This window comes from Lissotriton helveticus, chromosome 1_1 (genome assembly GCF_964261635.1).
Source record: "Lissotriton helveticus chromosome 1_1, aLisHel1.1, whole genome shotgun sequence".
NCBI classification, from domain to species: Eukaryota; Metazoa; Chordata; class Amphibia; order Caudata; family Salamandridae; genus Lissotriton; species Lissotriton helveticus.
In genome coordinates this window covers 824722275-824738214 of record NC_136057.1, presented here as the reverse complement: position 1 = coordinate 824738214, position 15940 = coordinate 824722275, and positions in this window count along the sequence as shown.

Sequence of the window (15940 nt, the reverse complement as noted above, 5' to 3'; positions counted from 1 at the left end):
CGTCGAGGCTGGGCAATGTGCCTTCTTTATTACCAAATCTACCGTCGAAAGTCAGCTGTGATGCTGGATAGAGGCCTTTGCATCCTTGACTTTCACGAGCACAATCCCTGTGCTGTTCCTGTGACCAGGAGTCTCTGTATCTTCATCTGCGGCTCTGATCGGCCTCTGACCTTTTATACACACAAGAGGCATGTGCAGCACAATCCCTGTGCTGTTCCTGTGACCAGGAGTCTCTGTATCTTCATCTGCTGCTCTGATCGGCCTCTGACCTTTTATACACACAAGAGGCATGTGCACTCGCATGGAAGCCCCGTCCGTTTGGCCATGAGTAGGCACATTGTGTTCGCACGGGTTTCTGCACGTTCGCGAGCGTTTTGTACAATAAAACCCTCGCGAACTTGCAGAAACCCGTGCGAACACGCAAAAAAAAAATACGCTAGGATCCGCGGATTTTGCGTATTGTCGCAATCCGCAAATCCGCAAATCCGCAGATCCGCGGATTGCCAATACGCAAAATCCGCCCATGCTTAATTTAAGTCACTATTCGGAAAAAGCCACATTTAGAAAGTTGGTGCTTTCTTTTCCAATGCATTGGTGCCTGCCATGTGTTTCCTGGGTCACAGGACTGGTCATTTCTTGACAGTTGACAGGCCTTTCTGTATTCTTCCCAGACAGGGAGAAAAAGGGGACTTGATGTTGGCAGGATAAGTCACCCTGCCAGGACACACACACACAGGAACCTGACACCAGTCTTTTGTCACCCTAGACTACTTGGGGCATTGGCAAGGGAAAGGAACAACTTTTCAAAACAAGATGTGGGGGTAGCCAGAAAGTCACCTCACTCCAAAGGCTGGCAGAAGGTATAAATATGGTACTCTCTGAGCTGCTCTTCAGATCTCACTTCTTGATCTGTGAAAGAATCAGAAGAAGGACTGCCCAGCTGCCCTGCAGCTGCAAGAACTGCAATGCTGATCTTCTAGATGAGGAAGGAAGCCTGGACCTGCTCCTTGAACTCAGGACCACCAGAGTGATTCCAAGGGCTAAGCAGCAATATAATCCACAAAGTGAATTCACTGGTATGTATCTAACTTCGTAATTATTTTAAAATGGAAATGAAGATATATATGGGAGTTTGATTAAAAGGAGTATCACAGTGATGAAAACATATATATCAGATTAACTGCATCTATTAGAGAGTATGTGTTTAAGAGGCTAGTGGTAAATTTCTGGGAAGTAAGAGAAAAATACGTTATTTAGAAAACCTTGTGAGATATGCGCATGTGTGGGCAGTTTTTGCAAGATGATGGACCCAAGTAGGAGAGAGAAGGTGAGGAAGAGGAAATGGGCAGCCCGGGGATGCTGCAGTACAGGTAAGTGCTTATTTTGTTGTTTTTATTAATGTATAATTCATTTTTAATAGGGGGTTGGAGGTGAGTGGCGGAGCAGAGCGGAGTTCCATGGAGTTTGTCCCCAACTCCATGGACCTCCGTGTAGTCCTGCTAGGCCAGCTCCAACCGGGGTTAAAAATAAGTTGAAAAAAAATGCTATTTGTGTCTGCATTTTCACCTTTAGCTTCTTCTAAGTATGAAAAGTACAAGCAATATACCGTTATGTCCACTGGAGCATTATGGTTGCAGGGGTATATAGGACTTGTAAGTTGAACAAGAATCCAAAGTGCCCAGAGCCAATAACTAAGCTGCACCTTGCTATGGTTTTTCATTGTGTACTGGGTATATAGCAATTCACTTAGTAAAATAAAAAGTGTGAAATTAAGGTATCAAGGAAAACTATGTATTTCTGAGATGGGAACAACATATGGAGTTTAGAAGCAGTGTTTATTTGCACAGCTCCGTATATGTGAGCACCTATACCAGCCTGTGGATTAGGGGGCATTTTTGAAAATTAAATATTATTTAAACACTGTCTTACATTTGGAAGGGATAAATGCATAGAAAGTCAATTGGCAAAAACACTTGTTCAACTTTTCTGTGTTTCTCTAAGTCTTCCGGTAAAAATAGTACCTCACTTTTTTACCCACGACAAGACATCGTCGAAAATGCAACGTGGGCACATAATTTTTTTCCAGTGAAAATCACCCTTTTTTGCAGTGTGCCTAGCTGTGGTTTTTGGACCATAGCTCTGCCGGCACCTAAGGAAACCTAGCACACCTGTAAAGTTTTGAAAACTAGACACCCAGGGGAATCCAGGATAGGGTGACTTGTCTGGCTATCACCAGGTTCTATTACCCAGAATCCCTAGTAAACCTCACATTTTGTCCAAAAAACACATTTTTCGCACATTTTTGTGGTGGAAAGTACTGGAATCTGCATGGATCCACAATATTCCAATAGTACCTCACTTGTGTGGGTAGGCCTAGTGCCTGCGAGAGGAAACAGCCCAAAAGGCAACGTGGAGACACCGCATTCTTACAGTCAAAACTGACCCTAGCTGTAGATTTTGAAGCCTAGCTCTGCCGACACCTAGGGAAACCTAGCAAGCCTATACATTTTTGAAAACTTGACACCCAGGGAATTCCAGGATGGGGGGACTTGTCTGGCTCTCACCAGGCTCTGTTACTCAGGATACCTTTCAAACTTCAAACTTTATCTAAAAAAACACATTTTCCTCAAATTTCGGTGGTGGAAAGTTCTGGAATCTGCCTGGATCCACAAAATTCCACTCATCCTGTATTCCCCAAAGTCTCTCAATACAAATGGTACCTCATTTGTGAGGGTAGAACTAGTGCCCACGACAGGAAACGGCCAAAACGCAACGTGGAAACACCAACATTTTACAGCCAAAACTGACCCTTTTTTTGCAAAGTGCCTAGCTGTGGATCCTGAACAGTAGCTCTGCCGGCACCAAGGGAAACTTAGCAAACCTATACATTTTTTAAAACTGCACACACAGGGAAATACAGGACGGGGTAACTTGTCTGCCTCTCACCAGGTTCTGTTACCCAGAATCCCTTGCAAACCTCAATCTTTGTAAAAAAAAAACATTTTCTCCACATTTCTGTGGCAGAAAGTTCTGGAATATGCATGGATCCACAAAAATCCTCCTACCCCGTAATCCCCAAAGTCTCTTGATAAAATTGGTACCTCACTAGTGTGGGTAGGCCTAGTGCTGAAACAGGAGATGGTCCAAAATGCAACGTGGAGACAAAACCATTTCTGTGGCAGAAAGTTCTGGAAATTGCATGGATCCACAAAATTCCTCCCACCCCGTAATCCCCAAAGTCTCTCGATAAAATTAGTACCTCACTAGTGTGGGTAGGCCTAGTGCTGAAACAGGAAATAGTCCAAAATGCAAAGTGGAGCACCACATTTTTACCGTCAAAACTGACACTTTTTTTTGCAAAATGCCTAGCTGTAGATTTTGAATCCTAGCTCTGCTGGCACCTAAGGAAACTTAGCAAGCCTATACATTTTTAGAAACTAGACACCATGGGGAATCAAGGTGGGGTGACTTGTCTGGCTCTCACCAGGTTCTAATACCCAGAATCCCTTGCAAACATCAAACTTTGTAAAACAAAACAACATTTTCCTCAAATTTCTGTGGAGGAAAGTTCTGGAATCTTCCTGGAACCACAAAATTCCACCCACCCCGTATTCCCCAAAGTCTCAGTAAAAACGGTACCTCACTTGAGTGGGTAGGTCTAGTGCCCGCAACAGGAAACAGCTGAAAATTCAACGTGGATACGACACATTGTTATAGTCAAAACAGACCCTTTTTTTGCACAGTGCCTAGTTGTGGATTTTGAACCGTAGCTCTTCCTGCACCTAGAGAAACCTATCAAACCTATATATTTTAAAAAAAACTAGACACCGAGGGAAATCCAGGATGTGGTGACTAGTCTGGCTCTCACCAGGTTCTGTAACCCAAAATCCCTTGAAAACCTCAAACTTTGTAAAAAAAAAACACACTTTCCTCACATTCCTGTGGTGGAAAGTTCTGGAATCTGCGTGGATCCACACAATTCCACCTGCCCAGTATCCCCCAAAGTCTCTTGATAAAAACGGTACCTCCCTTGTGTGGGTAGAACTTGTACCCACGACAGGAAACGGCCCAAAACGCAACGTGGAGACACCACATTTTTACAGTCAAAACAGACACTTTTTTTGCAAAGTGCCTAGCTGCGGATTTTGAACCTTAGCTCTGCCGGCACCTAGGGAAACCTAGCAAACCTATACAATTTTGAAAGCTAGACACACTTAATCGTGTGGGTGGTGTGAGAAGTTGGCCTGGCATATGCTGTCCGTTATTCTAATGGGCACCTTGCACCAGCCCAAATGACCCTTATTGATGGTAAGTTTAAAGACAACCTATATAGAAAGCTATCCTAGTCGTAGCTGTGGAGAGCAGCTGAGTCTTGAAGGAATGTGAAGCAGCTTGTTTTACCAGTCTTTAATCTCATGCAATGACCAAATGAAAGGAGAACCACACCAGGTATATATATAAAATATATGTATTTAATCTAAACACATCCCTCTAGTCTCTTTATGAGGCTAGAGGCAAAAGTACATACAGTAAACTTATTTAGCACACAGTAAATTAGCACAGTATATGTTTAGCCCTAGGGGCATCACAAACCATATACTAAGAAAGTGGTATAAGAACCATGAGGAACATAGACACAAGGCCTAGGACCTGTAGAACTGCTGGGGCAACCAGGAACCACCCAAGGTAGGGACGCAGGAGACCCACGGGGGACGCGTGCAGTGTCTAAACACAGCTGCAAATCATGATTGACTGCTATGGAGAAAGTTGCGATTAGAAATCTAAAGATTAGGGACACTTAGGAGTGGACTAGGAGCAAACTCCTTGAGAATTAGACAGTTCGAGAGTCAAGACCCACAGGAGCACTGAAGTACTCGTGTTACATCACCCACGGAAGCCGGGTGCATAGGTGTCTTTTCGTGTCGGGTTTCATCGTCGTTTCTTATGGTGAGCTGCAAAGAAGTGCTGCAGGCTACCAGGTGAAGTGTCCGGATGGATCCAAGGGTGGATTGGAGATCGGAAGAACCTGAAAGCAGAGGGGACAGAGTCTGGGTCACTTGTCAGTGACCAGGAAGGCAGTAAGAAGATGCCCACCGATGTAGGGTGATTTCAGGTGCAGAAGGTGAAGCTTGACTCTTCAGCCACGAGGACCAGGAGGGGTCAACCACAACCAGGAGCTGGATACGAGCTGTACCACATCGGATGTTGAGTGCTACAGTGTCAGTATCCAGATTGGACCCAACAAGCCGTGGCAACTGCAACCCACGCAGAATGCAAAGATTGGCTTCGAAGCAGACCAGCAAGTTCTGAGGGACTCACACTTTGGAGGGGAGTCAGAGCATGTCTGGAGCAACCAGGGAAGCCCAAGAACCAAAAGAGTTACCTTTGTGGGGACCCACCAGTTGACGGACCAGGGATCGCAAAGGGGCCTCAAGCAGAAATGCTAGAAGCGGGCCCATGGAACACTCATGGAGTGTAGGCCCACAATCTTCGGTGCAGATGGTCCTCAGGGTTTTGACTACATGTAGCCCAATGCACAACTTGGGCAAAGCTCAGGAAGTAGATGCACTTCGAAATGTGCACGGTGTGCAGGAGTTCCGGTCCCCCGTGTCTCGTGATGGATACAGGTCTCAGCTTTGCTGGGATCTTGTGTTGGCCTCGGAGATGTCTGGAAGTCCATGTCCTGTGTCAAAAAACCTTTGGGTTCTGGCAGGAGCCTTAGAAATGCAGACTGGCAAGATGCTTTGTTGGTGCCTGTTTGAACAGGGGAGTCACTCCTTGTAACCATAGTAAGCATATCATACTCTCCTACAGGTTGCCCATGTAGCCGTGATAGGCAAGGGCCAAAACATATTGAGGAGACAACAAAATTGCCTATCACTAAACAACCTTATTTTGCAAGGCGGTCACCTGGGTTTTTTGCCTTGTACTTGGCAGCCATCTAAGGAAACCTACCAAACCCACACATTTCTGAAAACTAGACACCCATGGAATTCCAGGGAGGTATGGTTTGCTTGGACCCCCCAAAACATATTGAGGAGACATCAAAATTGCCTATCACAAAACGATCTGGTTTTGCAATTGGGGTCACCTGGGTTTTTGGCCCTGTGCTAAGCGGGAAACTAGGAAAACCTACCAAACCCACACATTTCTGACAACTAGGCACCCGTGGAAGTCCAGGGAGGTATGATTTGCATGGACCCCCTAACGTTTTCCTGCCCAGAATCCTCTGCAAACCTCAAATGTAGCAGAAAAAAAGACTTTTTTCTCAAATGTCTGTGTGGGAAAGTTGTGGGATCACCTGGCTGACACAAATTTCCTACCACCCAGCATTTCCCCAAGTCTCCCGATAAAAATGGTACCTCACTCGTGTAGGTTGCCCAAGTCCCCGCGACAGGCAAGGGCCCAAAACCTATTGAGGAGACATTAAAAATGCCTATCACAAAATGACCTGGTTTTGTAAGAGGGGTCACCTGGATTTTTGGCCCCGTGCTCGGCATCTATCTAGGGAAACCTACCAAACCCACACATTTCTGAAAACTAGACACCTGGGGGAGTGCAGGGAGGTATGGCTTGCATGGATCCCCAACATTTTCTAAGAATCCCCTGCAAACCTAAAATTTAGCAGAACAAAAAATGTTGCCACACATTTTTGTGTGGGGTCACCATGCCGGCACAAATGCCCCACCATCCAGCATTCCCCTTCATCTCCTGAGTAAAATGATACCCCACTTGTGTGGGTGGGCCAAGTGCCTCTGACCGGCAAGAGTCAAAAAACATAGGGGTTAAGGTTAAAGCACAGCGAAATCTAAGCGCTAAATGTTTTAAAAAATATGTTTATAGCCGATTCTGTATTGGACAGTCACACAAGTGAGGTATCATTTAACTATGCTGGAGAAGAAAACACTGTCTTTAGGCCTTTCTTTTCGCCCGTCCAATAATTTCAATTACCCAGAATCAAGAATAGATATGTACAAATTTGTGAGGAATCTCAAGCTCCAAAAATGGCATACGCTCAGGGGACCTAGACCACCTGACAATTAACTCACTACCAACACTACAGAATTTGACAACAACAGGAACAGAAAACACTTGCATATCCTTAGTGTAGGAGATATGAATACCCTACAATCATTGCAAGATCTCTATGTAGAAACAGGTTTAGACTTCATTGAAGAAAATTGCGAGGTCACCACTGATAAACCAGCACCAACCACATTTAAACTCAAATCAATCTATCCTAACATGCAACATGACAACATCGATGCATTCCATGATACAGCAGTAAAAGATCTCATGCAATTCCGTAAAAAGAAAAAAAGAGCACACAAACTCTTTAATTTCACCGGAAATCAATAGGAAATCATCACAACGCTAACAGAGGAAGAGAATCTGGACATACGACCTGCAGAAAAGGGGGGGAACATTGCACTCTGGGACAAAAGCAGGTTTATTGCAGAGGCAGAAAGACAACTTTGAGACACAAGATTCTATGTGGTAACTAATATGCAAGAATACAATGAAAGCATACTCAAAATATGGCATATTCTGAGCTTATGGAAGGACAATGGAATCCTTCAGTGGGAAGAATATTGCTACCAGAAATGTGATTTTCATAAAATGCCAACTCTTTACCTCTTGCTTAAAGTCCACAAGAATCCCACTAAACCACCAGGGAGACCCATTGTTTCCTCTATAGGATACGTCTCTGAACACATATCGAAATATGTAGACCACTTTCTCTGTGAACACTTCATGTCACTACCTTCATACACCAAAGATACCAAGGACTTTTTGGGCAAAATAAAGAACATTGCCTGGGAGGAATATTTCCTCTTAGTGACGATGGATGTGAACTCCCTATATACAATAATTAACCACACTGGGAATACAGTGTTGCCATCATTTTCTAAAAAAAAGAAAACTATGCTTTCTGGAACACACTATAATGTTACTTGAAATAATAAAATTCTGGTTGTACAATACCATGTTCATGTTTAATGGTTCGACATACAAGCAAATCATTGGCACGCCCATCGGAATGTGTTTTGCCCCCAGTTTTGCTAACCTTTTCCTTGGAGTATGGGAAGAGGAGGTCCCAAAAAATCTAGAAGCAGAAAACACTGAGGGCAAGGTAGTGAAATGGCTAAGATACTCTGGTGAGTAGATGTCTTACTTGTCTGTTTGGTCAATCTAAAAGTAGACCAAATATCCTTCACCGAAAGCTTATGTTTACAAATTGGTCAAGAAATTAACCTCCTGTTTGGTTTTAACTTTTTCCTATACCGCCTTTTTGATTTGGTTGTCAAACTGTCTTTTCCTTTTTCGCCCTCAGCGGTATTTATTGATAATAGTCCCCCCAAGTGTGCCTCGCACAATGAGGTAGTAGGCATGGCTTTAGGAGAGGGAGAAATTTCTAGATGTGCCTGTGGGCTACAGGTCGTTGGCTGACTGCTTTCCCCACTGTTACAGATTATTGGTGTGCTTGTATCTAAGAGTGAGGTTTCTCTGATTTGGGTGTTTGGCAGTCCTGTAAAGGATTGCATTAAAAGCGAGTCCTGTGAATTTATTGTAGTGTCAAGGGTATTAATAGCAACAGTAGTATGTAATGATAGGTCGGGAAAGCACAAGTTAGGGGTTAAGGAGAGGCGTCTCTCTGTATTTTGAATTGCGTCTGCCATGACGCCTATAGTTTTCTGCAACATTTTATCTATAGCAGTGAAGGTAGGAAGAGGTGTAGTGGGGGCCACTTTGTTCCTGGTAGAAGATCTGGTAGCAATGGGAGTTTTTTTGACTTTCATCATATTATAATAGAGTCTCCTTAAATATGGGGTATATCTATAGCAAAACGATACAATTACCTCGGCTCTGTATCGTAGATATCAGACAATTAAGGATGTAACACTGTTCAAGAGGCCAGGAAATCAGAAATAGGTGTTTAAAAGTCTGTCACCTTGTGCAGTAGTTCACGAGACAGGATCAAAGGGGGGTGGCCCGTCTCATCCTCCTTGAGCCTCTGAGGGCCACAGAGGGCCCGCCCTTTGCCCGGGCTTAGCCCCGGGTGCTCCCGCGCGCTCCCGCGACACGGGGGTGACACGCGCTTTATGCGCCGCCTGGCGCGATGTTGCTTGCGTCTCCCGCCGCTGTGCAGGGCGGGAAACGTAGTCCGGAGGCCCCCTCCTCTCGGCGGCGGCTCTTGGTGTCCGTTGCGGCGGCGGGTGGGGGACAAAGCCAGGCTCCGGGGTCCGCGGGGAACAAGGTTAGCAGTCCTTAATTATTTTCTCTGGGCCAAAGGTTCTTGTGAGGATTTCAACGTCACCCGCTCCACCGGGGTGACGCGCGCTTTATGCGCCGCCTGGCGCGATGTTGCTTGCGTCTCCCGCTGCTGTGCAGGGCGGGAAACGTAGTCCGGAGGTCCCCTCCACTCGGCGGCCGCTCTTGGTGTCAGTTGCGGCGGCGGGAGGGGGACAAAGCCAGGCTCCGGGGTCTGCGGGGAACAAGGTTAGCAGTCCTTAATTATTTTCTCTGGGCCAAAGGTTCTTGTCAGGATTTCAGCGTCACCCGCTCCACTGGGGTGATGCGCGCTTTATGCGCCGCCTGGCGCGATGTTGCTTGCGTCTCCCGCCACTGTGCAGGGCTGGAAACGTAGTCCGGAGGCCCCCTCCACTCGGCGGCCGCTCTTGGTGTCAGTTGCGGCGGCGGGAGGGGGACAAAGCCAGGCTCCGGGGTCCACGGGGAACAAGGTTAGCAGTCCTTAATTATTTTCTCTGGGCAAAAGGTTATTGTGAGGATTTCAGCGTCACCCGCTCCACCGGGGTGACGCGCGCCATATGCGCCGCCTGGCGCGATGTTGCTTGGTCTCCCGCCGCTGTGCAGGGCGGGAAACGTAGTCCGGAGGGCCCCTCCACTCGGCGGCTGCTCTTGGTGTCAGTTGCGGCGGTGGGAGGGGGACAAAGCCAGGCTCCGGGGTCCGCGGGGAACAAGGTTAGCAGTCCTTAATTATTTTATCTGGGCCAAAGGTTCTTGTGAGGATTTCAGCGTCACCCGCTCCAACGGGGTGACGTGCGCTTTATGTGCCGCCTGGCGCGATGTTGCTTGCATCTCCCGCCGCTCTGCAGGGCGGGAAACGTAGTCCGGAGGCCCCCTCCACTCGGCGGCCACTCTTGGTGTCAGTTGCGGCGGCCGGAGGGGGACAAAGCCAGGCTCCGGGGTCTGCGGGGAACAAGGTTAGCACTCCTTAATTATTTTCTCTGGGCCAAAGGTTCTTGTGAGAATTTCAGCGTCATATATATATATATATATAAACATATATATATATATAAATAAATATAAATATATATATATATATATATATATTCACTGAAAAAACCATAGGTTATAGACCATATATAGTTAGGAATTAGCATTTAAAAAACCTTATTTTACTCACACAAAACCATTGAAATTCCATATATAGTTAGTTGCACTAACTATATATCGCGCACCTGCAATCCACTGCTGATCATGTCACATATTACATCATTCATGACATGGTCAGTGACATCACTGATGACATCACTGATGACATCTCAAATGACATCACTGATGACATCACTGATGACAACATCCAGTGACTGTATGTTTCTGTAAAGTTAAAATATATCTTACATATTGAAGAATGAGTGGATGTATAAGTGTCTGGATGAAGGATTTAGTAGGTGCGTGACTGACTGTATGAGTGAGTGATTAAATGTGTCTCACTGAATGCATGGGTTAGTGACTAAACTGTCTTAATTTGTGCATCATTATGTCTGTTGTTCTGTAAACTGCTGCATGTGTTGATCATTACCTATACTGAAAGCAATGAAAGCAAATAAACTGAACATTCATAGATATACTATTATCGTGTTAGTAACTGATTGCGCCCTTAGTTTATGATACTAATTAAAAACTAAGAACTTGGGGATTGTGTTATTTCTACTGTAGACCGACAATACGATTTGATGAGGAAAGCAATGGAGATTTTCACTGTAGTAGTAATTTGTGTTTAATAGCCCATTCAGGGCGCAATAAGTTACTAACACGATAATAGTATATCTATGAATGTTCAGTTTATTTGCTTTCATTGCTTATTAATGAAAATGTGAAATGTACATTGTAAATAGCGCGATTTCATCGTTACAAGATGGCGCTTTCATTTGACCCTTTGAACCTTTTTTTGTTTCAATGAATTTTGCCTTATCTATTGCTGCACTGCCGACGCCAGCTGACACTGACGAAGGCAAGTGCTGAAACGCGTCTGATCCTATTCTTTTTGCGCTAAATAAACCGGACTGGTTTATACCTGCTGCGAGTGCCGTCTTGTTGCTTTCTGCTGCCGGTCCCCGGTAGCAGAGTTGCGGAGCTCAAAATACTTTAAACGGTACGCCGCCGTTTTTTTCGGCACCCACTCGGCTGAGTGCGGTCTCCATTGGCGTTCACTGGGAGCGATATATATATATATATATATATATATTACCTACTGGCGGTCGCCAGTAGGTATATATAGTTAGGATTTTTTCTCTATGGGTTTTTTGAAAATTCTATGTCTAATAACTTTGGCGTTTGTGGACGGAATTGGCTGAAATTTTCAGGAAAATGGCACATTTTGTTCCTGAGCAGCCCTTGAAAATTTTGGGGGGGTTCGTCAAGGGGGGGGCGAGAAAAAAGGGGGGTCCCAAAACGCGTTTTTAACATTGAGTTTTCCATAGGGCGGTTGGCCTCACTTTTAGCCCGAACGGCTGAATGGATTTGCACGAAACTTGGCAAAATTGTAGGGACTGGTAGCCCGATGTGCCTTTTGTAGGTCTCAATATATGTGCTGCAGTGGATTTTGAGAAATTAACGTTTAAAAAAAGATATATATCTGTAACAGCGGACTGGGCAGCGGCCCAGGACGCGGACTTTTCGCGCAACGGAGCTTTGTGAAGCGAAGCTGATTGGTTCTCCGGCGTCTGTCAACATTCCAAATAGTCCGTAGCGGCCGCCATCTTGTCTCTCGGTAGGATCGAGAGACAAGAGGAGGCGAAAGCGAAGGGGCAAATGACCATAAGGGGGAATAGTAGATCCTCGCTGACCCCCTAGGTTTGATGTGGAGGTTTTAAAAGGGCCCCGCGGGGCAAAAAAAAAAATAATAATAATAATCGAACGGCTGAATGGATTTGCACGAAACTTGGTAAAATATTAGGGACTGGTAGCCCGATGTGCCTTTGCTAGGTCTCAATATATGTGCTCCAGTGGATTTTGAGAAATTAACGTTCAAAAAAAGATATATATCTGTAACAGCGCTCCGCTTCGCGTACTTTTCGCGTTACGGAGCTTTGCGAAGCTGATTGGTTCTCCGGCGTCTGTCAACATTCCAAACAGTCCGTAGCGGCCGCCATCTTGTCTCTCGGTAGGATTGAGAGACAAGAGGAGGCCAAAGCGAAGGGGGAAATGACCATAAGGGGGCATAGTAGATCCTTCCTGACCTCTTAGGTTTGATGTACCATTTTGCCAAGTTTGGTGTAATTCCGTTCAGCCATTCAGGCTGTAGACGTATGTAAATGTCCTATGGAAAATTGCATGGGGAAAACACATTTGAAAGTGTTGAAATTTAGAACCAATTAAAATGTTACTTTGGTTTTGTATTTGTGTGTGATGAAAGTTAATTGGTTATGTATATATGTCAAATGAGAGGAAACCACAGCCATTTTGTGATACTACTGTCTGAGGTACATTTGTGAGGAATTTTTGGTGGTGAATTTCTGGTGTTTGATTTACACAGTACTAACACTTTTCCTACGTTTGAAAAGGTGAGTTGTTAATTTGTAAGGGGAACTATGTTGTACACTTGAAGATAATTTGAAAAATGTTTTCTGTTATTTATTTGCAGTCCTTCTGTTATACTAAATACTTGATAAAGTTAGTTTTATATTATGTATTACTAAAAACGATAAATGAAAGTGATTATTTTTTTCTGCAATTTACAGCAAGCAATTTCAAAATAAAATGGCTCACAATGAAGAGACCGTGGCAATTTCTTTTGAATTGTCCACTACATTGATTGAAATTGAGAGCACCAATAATGAAACATTGTCACAAGGAGGACATGACTTGTATGATTCCATTAGATTGATTGAAATGGACAGCACCAAGAATGAAATATTGTCACAAGGAGATGACTTGAATGATTCCACTACGTTGATTGAAATTGAGAGCAGCAATAATGAAATATTGTCACAAGGAGGAGATGACTTGTATGATTCCATTAGATTGATTGAAATGGACAGCACCAATAATGAAATATTGTCACAAGGAGGAGATGACTTGAATGATTCCACTACATTGATTGAAATTGAGAGCACCAATAATGAAATATTGTCACGAGGAGATGACTTGAATGATTCCACTACATTGATTGAAATTGACAGCACCAATAATGAAATATTGTCAGAAGGAGGAGATGACTTGAATGATTTTTTTGATCAATCTCTTGATGGCGAATTTATCGAGTGTTTGGAGACGATAGAGTTACAAGAATCATTATTGCAGACTTTTCATGAGGACATTGCTGATGAGGACATGTTACTAGTTCTTTCAAATTTAGAAAATTCTGAAGAATAAATTTATATTTAGAAATCAAAAATTGTTTGAGACATTATTCATTTTTATTTTTAATTTATGAGGTTGTAGCGAAGTGATTGTAGTATAAAATGAGACTTATAGTATAGAGTGCAACATTTTTATGTTACATGGTAAGTTTACTCATATTTACTTCCCTTCTGCCACTATATTATCTCCAATGTGTATTTGACATCTCTTCTTCATCTCCGGCCTCCTTTCTCTCACTGTGTGTCTCCGATGCATCTTATCGGTGCTATTTTGTGTAATTACAGAAGAGAGTAAAATAAAATAGTTCGGAACGTGAAAAGGGGGCAAAGTAGAGTACTCCTCACCCCCTAGGCCTTTTTAGGCGGTCCCAAAAGGATCAGTTTCTGCTTTCCTGAGAGATTATGGTATGAGTTCCATATACCACAATAACTTGCATTACAACATGCAAGATATCTATCTCCTATTACCAACTTTTGGAGATATTCGCGCTAAGCGCGAATATCTCCAAAAAGTAACACCTGCCCTGAGCAGTTCTTAGCCATGTTATCCAATGGGAGGTGGATAACATGGCTAAGAGCATTAGCTCGGTAATGTATGAATATCGCTGAGTTTTTAGCGATATTCATGCATTGCGGCCGTTTATTATCGCATTTGTGACCTTGATAATAGCAAGGTTTATCTTTGATAATTTCTGACGATGCTTAGCGGTAAAAAATTCGTTGGTAAGCATCGTTAGCGATAAATATAGCTTAACTTTGGTAATATGCCCCAACGTCTGTTAACGTTCGATTCGAAGGAAATGAGGAAGTGTTGAAAAACATTGTCTGCGCCATCTTGCCTTTTTTGAAATGCCACACTTTTGTCGTGCACGGCAGCCATTTTAGATGTCTTGACCAGACCCACTCTCTGCACGCTGTCGATTCGTAGCATGGCTCCTCACCCTCGCAAGCATCTTCCCCAGGCACTGGTCACCCCCGCTCTCTGTCTTATGCATGGGCAATAAACCTCCCCCCATCTGCGCTGCTCTTCCCTGAGAATCACACTCTGTGCCCGCCCGACACCTCCCTTTCGCCCTATTCACTACCGCACCCTCTGACACTCCTCTTCCTCTGTGTCCGATTGTCCAGGCTATCAGCTAGCCCTGCAGATGTAGTTTATGGCCTCAGCTGTAAAGAATCACCCCTCTTCAAAGGAGTTATAGTAGATCAAGGCCCACACCCGATGAGATCCGTCACACCACACGTGTTCCTACTATCTGAAAACTATCCTGTATTGTGATTGGGGAGGGGATCGAGCCTGAAGCGGAAGATTCCAGGAATGACTCTTTGTACATCAAAGTTTTTACAATTATGTCTCACATTAAAAATATATAGCACTCCAACAAAGTAGTAGGAATATAAAACTTTAATAACATATAAATATATACAACAAAACAAAAACAGTAAAAACATTTAAACAACGAAGAGACCGTGGCAATTTCTTTTGAATTATCCAATAGATTTATTGAAATTGACAGCACCAATAATGAAATATTCTTGTCAGTAGCGGTCTGTTGTGCGAATAGTTCCAAGGCAGCAGAACGCGCTGAAATCTAGATGGCACTAAAGTGATGTCTAGCAAGTTGCCGCCCAGCACATAACGGCGTGGGGCGCCGCGGGGGTGAGTGAGTCCAGTAGGCACCACAGCTATTCTTACCGGCATTGCAGAATTACTGCTGGGGACAATGCCTGTGCTGTAGCAGGGTCACAGCAGAAACAAAAAGGATTCTGTTGAAGATGTTGTTGGTTTTCAATTTGAAAACAGTTCTGGTGTCAACTGCTATGCTAATGTAGTGGTTAATGTTTTGTTTTCTCTAGAAAATGTAAAAGAGGGGGAGGCAGTCCAAAGTTCCGTTAAAAGGGCAAAGGAAAGGATCGGTGGTTTGAACTATCAGTCAAAAAGGGGAGGGGGTGCAACAATTTTTCCTACCGGGTCACACTGTGCTTTTACCGGAAGTGAGGTCTGCAGGATTCTAGTAATTCAAAGTGAGGCTGGCGCCGACGTCCCGCGAATACAGTTTCGTCACTCCACGGGTGATCATGGCAGTCATTCCCCATTGGGGGTCGGAGACTCCCGCGGCTCCTCTAGAATCTTCAAGGTCGTGGAGGACTACGGTGGTGGAGTCAACCAGTGACCGGGCCATTTCTTTATGCTGGGCCCGCTCTTGCAAGGTCGACCGCCATTTTGAGAGTTCGGTAGCTACTGGCGATCGCGGGGTCAAATGAGCGGACGGGCTCCACCCTGCCGGGCGAGACGTTGCAGCATGGCCACAGTGGAAGAACTCTTTTCC